Source organism: Leuresthes tenuis, unplaced genomic scaffold, assembly GCF_036924035.1.
Source record: "Leuresthes tenuis unplaced genomic scaffold, fLeuTen1.0.hap1 SCAF_7, whole genome shotgun sequence".
NCBI classification, from domain to species: Eukaryota; Metazoa; Chordata; class Actinopteri; order Atheriniformes; family Atherinopsidae; genus Leuresthes; species Leuresthes tenuis.
The window spans coordinates 21,748,707-21,754,706 of record NW_027325361.1 but is presented as its reverse complement, the minus strand read 5'-3'; the positions used below and the strand labels follow the sequence as shown (position 1 = coordinate 21,754,706).

The following is a 6,000-nucleotide window of genomic DNA, read 5'->3' as shown; positions in this document are numbered from 1 at the left end:
ATTTTGTACTGTCTTACTGGCAAAAGAGTGTTCCTCCCTCCTTGTGACTTAATCTGAGGCCTGTGCAGGGTATGGACAGGCCATAGCAGGGTATGAGTTTTTCCCAACCCTAGTCAAGTGGATGTCATATTTAAACCAAATCGAATTAGGTAGTTTTTTTTTTTTTTTTGGTGTTGAGATACGTAAATTATGTTTAACTTGGGCATCTGGGCTTAATAACAATTTCTCAATAAAAAGTAGAATAATTGAACAAAAAGTGGATTCTGATGACGGGGCAGCATGTCTCAATGCGTCTGTTTCATGCAAGCATAAGAAACATTAGACGATGTGATCAGAACTGAATGCATACCTGGGTGTAAAAACACCTGGTGTCCATATCACTGCTCCTCAAAAAACGAAAATGCACCTGAAGAGTGGAACGGGGGAGAAACAGGGAGGGAGGGAGAGGGGAGAGGGGGTGGGGGGGTATAACATTAAGAAAAAGCACTTGTCAGGTCGCCCATTAGAGTACCATTACAATACCAATCTCTGCTCCCCATCTTTCCTTTTCACAGTGTGTGTGTAATTCTCACGGTGTGCCTCCAGTCACCAGCGGGGAGATGAGATCATTACCTGTGACTGCAAGGCTAATGTCAAGCACAGCCTAAAAACACACACATATACACACACACATAAGCGTACACACAAGCAGACTAAAAAGAATAATGTGACTCTGCCTCAGTAACAAAACTATGGTGACCGCAGGGCTCGTCTCCATTTGGATCAGGCAGGCTGTTTTACAACCCGCTTCCAACACCAGCAGATGAGAGAAACAAGAGGACAGAGAGAGGAGGGAGAAATGACAGAAGGATGAATAGAGGGACATCTAATTGGAGACATGGTGGGAATGAATAGCCTCCTCTCACTTTCTAGTGAAAGAAGAAAAAAAAAGTCTTGCTACGCTGTACCAGGAAAAAGGTACAGCTGCAGACATGATGTGGATCAGAATAGGCTCATTAGCAGTCGTGGGACTGAATGACAGAAGAGAGGGGAAGCATATGATGAGAGAGGTGGAAATGGGTGAGAAGGTGGGGGTGACTGACCTGCCCTCTAATTAGCTTCAGCACCAGCCCAACAGCTCTTATTGCATATTGTATAATGTACCCTCAAAATACTACAACTGCAACAATATGACATGCATGTAAGGGCAGGAAAGTAGTACTAGGCTCTAAAGTGAAGTGAACGTGCAACATGTTGACTCCGAAACCATAAACCCATCTCTGCAGAAATATGCAGAAGTATTAACATGAAAATTATGTCATGACTTATGTCATGAGTTTTCAAAGGAAGCAGATACACATGTGTTGGGCTTGTTCTTAAAAGGTTATCATTAAGGGCGTGACGAGATCTCGTGCCATGAGTTCTCACGAGATTAAACTCAACGATTATTCTCGTCGCGTTAAAAATCTGTCTCGTGACATTTGTGAACTATCCAAACTTCTATTTGTGACCTGTGGGGTCAGTAATGCGCCTTTGCTATGTCTAGCCTGCCAGAACCCAAAGAAGGAGAAGAAAAAAAGAAGAGGAGGGGCAGGAGGATAAGCAGCAAGCAGCCAGAATGAAAATACCGGTATTACCATTGAAGATGCCCCCGACACTTTCAAATCGTTTGTTTGGCAGCATTTTGGGTAAATTGTAAATGGCAGTAGAGTGACTGATAAGACATGGACAAAACGCAAAAATGCATTGTATGAAAATAATGCCATACAATGCGGCTAATATAAAGAAATATTTTATTTTAACTTTTATAAATTTTAGTTTTAGTTTCAATTTGTGGAAGAAGAAGTTTATTAAAAGCTCATGCTTACATCATGCATGTAAAGAGTTATAATAAAACATTTCAAAATGCATGTGCAACTCGGTTAAATAAAAGTCTGTTGGTCCAGTCATATATTTTGTCATTGTAGTTTTCTTAAAATCTCGTCTCGATCTCGTGAAACCCAATATCATGCCTCGTCTCGTGAGCTGAGTGTACCGTCACACATTGAAACTTTTCTAGTATCTCCTATTTCATTGCTGATTAAGTCACACACTCAATTAATACACCATGGACTCCCAATAGGCTCCTTAAAGTTCTGAACGATGAAATTATCTTATTATGACTGGTATACTTAATTACCTATTAGTATATTATATGAAATTTGTATCCATTTTGTGTAGGTGTTCTATTGTTTATTTCATCCAGTCTGTTTTTAGCATGAAAGTAAAAAAAATAAATAAATAAATAAAACACTGTATAGTTGGTTTTATGCTTGGAAAATGAGGGAAAAAAATTAATTCTCGCTTCATACAGCATGAAAATAAAGATGGAGGCTCATTCTATTTATTCTTGCGCAGCTCAAATGCACAACAACAAACTGTGTCAGGACTCATTTTACCCCCTACACCGAACTGCATATGGTAATGCTGAAACTGTCTCACTACTCCTAGCAGTCCCCTACTCCAGCCATCATTTGTTTATTCCTTTTAGCAACCCATTTCTGTTTTGATTTCGATTCAAATTCCCTAAACGTCACATTTGCATTACTGGTAGACACGATGCAATTTACAAAAGGCATGATTTCACACTCTATCCAGGACACTGTCTCTCTTTCACCTCCCAAACATGCACACCCACAATGTGTCATAATCATGTTGCAATCATGTGAAAAAGCACAGGAATATAAAATATTAATGATACATTCATTCTAGGCAAGCAGAATATGAAATAAATTAATCATGGCATACATGGCTGTCTAGATTCTTATCCTTCATCCTTATCTGGCTTAACGTGATGTGAGGATGCATCGCAGGAAATTAAAAGTGGCCAATGAGAGAGGGCGATGTGTGTATGAGAGTGTGTGAGTTACGATCTGCCCATTTGAGTTTTGTCACTAAATGTTACATGATACTACTAGTTCATCCAGAACGTTATCTACAGCAAATGCATTCAGCAATGCTTTCTTCCCTTTATGAGCCTTGGGTGTTACAACTAATTCGGTGAAAACAGCAGCATCATGTCAGGAAACAAGCTTCCAAATGCTTGAAAATATGACTATGGTGATGCCATAGTGGTGTCAACATAGTTCGAACCTGGAGGCAGCCCATTTATAACAGAAAGCTGGGAACACATACTGTGGGTGCCGAGTTTGATGGATGTGAGCAAAGAAGGGCTGACAAATGATACAACATTACATGAAGTGTAGGATTCCTACAGAGGACAAAAACTTAAGATGTCTCAAATCCTATGTTTACAATATTTAGCTCCTCTTTTAAAGTACAGTAATGCTTGAGAATCTGTGAAGCCTTTAACATTTTCTATATTTCTGCATGGACATGAACTAAAATATCGCTCATAGAATTAGATATAAAGAAGACAACTGAAACAAGAAATGAGTAAAATGACAAAACAATTCACAAACAAAGTTATGCCGAAACAGTCACTTCATTTATTTATTCATTTTTTTAAAGAAGCAGCGTATTTAATAACATCTTGCAGCAAAATTTCATATTGCAACTAAGTGAATACTCCCTTCCCCTCCTTCCCTGAGTGGACCCATGTTGTCAGTATAAATGGCTGTTTGCAATTCCACTCTAATGAAAGCACAGTAATGATTTTATATACAGTATCTGTTCAAATAGACCCCCTTAACATGCGGATTAAATCAGAATTATTTTTGCCATCAGAAAAAAAAAAAAGCTGTCTTTGCCCTGACATAGCAAAGACAGTCAGTGCGTTTACATGATGAGATTAACTCGATTATAGCTATAGTACGGTGAATGAATCGAATAATCACTGGCACAAAGCATGCAATACCGCAGTACGATAGGTAACGCTGTACCCATTTCAAATATCGCTAATAGAGCCACTTCCTGTTGACGTCTTCACCACCAACAACAACAAAACTAAGGCATTCGAGAAAGATGGCGAACGAAGAGCAAGATGAAGCTACGTCCCTCTACATTTGTGATGAGGTGGTTATGGCACAAACGCCATGCACAACAGCACATTCTCCATCGCGTTGTTTGTTTCTTTCTTACAGCAGCGACAACAACAGTAATATCGTCTCCTTCGACTTCCGGGTGACGATCGTGGGAAAAAATCTTGAGCATGCGCAGAACACTCGATCCGATCCACTGTAGTCTACATGCACGTTCAGTGGGCATTTGGACCCGATTAATAACCCGATCTGATTCTATTTCTTGTCAGATTAAACGGTCTACATGAACTGAATAACTCAATCTTATTGTAATTTTAGCCATTGATCCGATCTGATGGCCCACATGTAACCGCACTGCATGATACTTCCACCACCATGTTTTACAGATGGGAAAAGGCACTTCTTCTGGAGGTCAGTGTTTTCCTTTTACCAAACATACCACTTCTCATCTTTACAAAAAAGTTTTGTTTTTTTTGTCTCACCTCCTGATGAAAATAATGCACAATGACCAGTGCTTGGCTTATCTTAGACAACCAATTAATAAATTTTTGTTTTCTTTGTTTAAATGTGCTTTTTTTAAATAAAAAATTAGGACTTTAATCCAAATCAATTTATGTTTAATGTTAAATTCATGTAAAGATAAAGCAGATGGAAAATTCAGTGGCTTTCACAAATTTCAAACACCACTATAGAGTTCAAAGAAACACATCCGTGAATATACTAAATTGTCCAGGTTATTGTATCTGTACCTCCATAGTACCAGATGTCGGACGAGTGGTGAAATGTCTTCAAGACACTCAAACAAGGCTTGATCCTTTTGTTTAGTAGCTACTTTAGATATGAGTAATGACATGTAAAGTTTATTCAAAAGCCTAATAGTATCTTGAGGAGCAGAAGGGAGTAGAGGAAGAAAATGACTATTTAGCCAGACTTCAGGACAAGCAATTGTTTGCTTTAGGAATGATTCTCTCATTCTAACCATCTTTCACTCTTTCTTCATCTCTCTGCTGCTTCTATCTCTCATGCTTGATGGTCCCCCTGCATGCTCCTAATAACCCATGATGAGTCCTCCACACTTGAGCACCCTCACATCAGACGCCTGCTGAGACCCACACACATACACATACACAGTGCCCACTGTGTTGGACGTAGAGGGGTCTCGATGATGACAGCCATCAGCAGGGCAATTAATGGCCTTGTCCCCTGCTTACAATGCAAACTGAGAGGAAGCAGAAAAACAACATTAGCCAGTATGGCTGGATTCTAATAGTATAATTAGCCTAGCATGCTGCTTTCCACTTGGACCTGAAAACTCAGAACTCAGCCAGCAGTGAGGCAAGAACACAGTGAAGATGGGACACCAGAGAGATGAGATCAGTGGAGTAGTCAGGGAGTATGAGGAAATGGGCATGCTTTAAATCTGAATTAAGGAGGTCGACAATCATGAGGAGAAAAATACACTTTATTGAAACAAACAGCCAAAAAGTAGTTCTGTTTTATCACAATAAAGGAGCAATCAGTAATGTAGGAAGTACCAGAATGAAGTGAGCATGGATAGAGCGATGAACGCAAGACAGTGGACTGAGTGGGGAGGCATAAAGGAAAGATGGTCCAAGGGAGGCAGAAGAGAGTGGTGTAGACACAGGACCGTGCCTGTAGCATACTGATGCAGCCGTAAGGCATGCAGTCAGCGTGGCCTTGGCTAGGCAACCAAGCATGTGCTGCAGAGGGCTGGGCTGCCTTACAGCCGAGTAGCTGCACCTTCATGTCTGAGTGTTTTCTGTATTTGAAGAGAAATAATAAGAGGAAGATGGGAATAGAGAACAGTGTTGTAAAAAAAAAAAAAAGTACTGTAAATTCCAGACGATAAGCCGCTACTTTTTTCCCAGGCTTTGAGCACCGCAGCTTATAAAATGGTGCGGCTAATGTATGTTTTTTTTCTTTTTTTTTATGCCGCCAAAAACATTTTGCCTCGTAACATTAGACCAATAAAATTAACGAATAGTTCACAGTGGTCCAATTAAATTGTGCGATAAATCAA

General features: G+C 39.8%; 1 long non-coding RNA gene across 1 annotated transcript in view; it reads right to left on the bottom strand.

Moving 5' to 3' along the window:
* Nucleotides 1-349: 349 nt before the first annotated feature.
* LOC140311342 (uncharacterized) overlaps nucleotides 350-6,000 on the bottom strand; it is a 125,877-nt gene continuing 120,226 nt past the window's right edge. Inside the window, exon 5 of the long non-coding RNA XR_011916898.1 lies at nucleotides 350-406. This is a non-coding gene — a long non-coding RNA (uncharacterized lncRNA). The remainder of the gene's footprint in view (nucleotides 407-6,000) is intronic.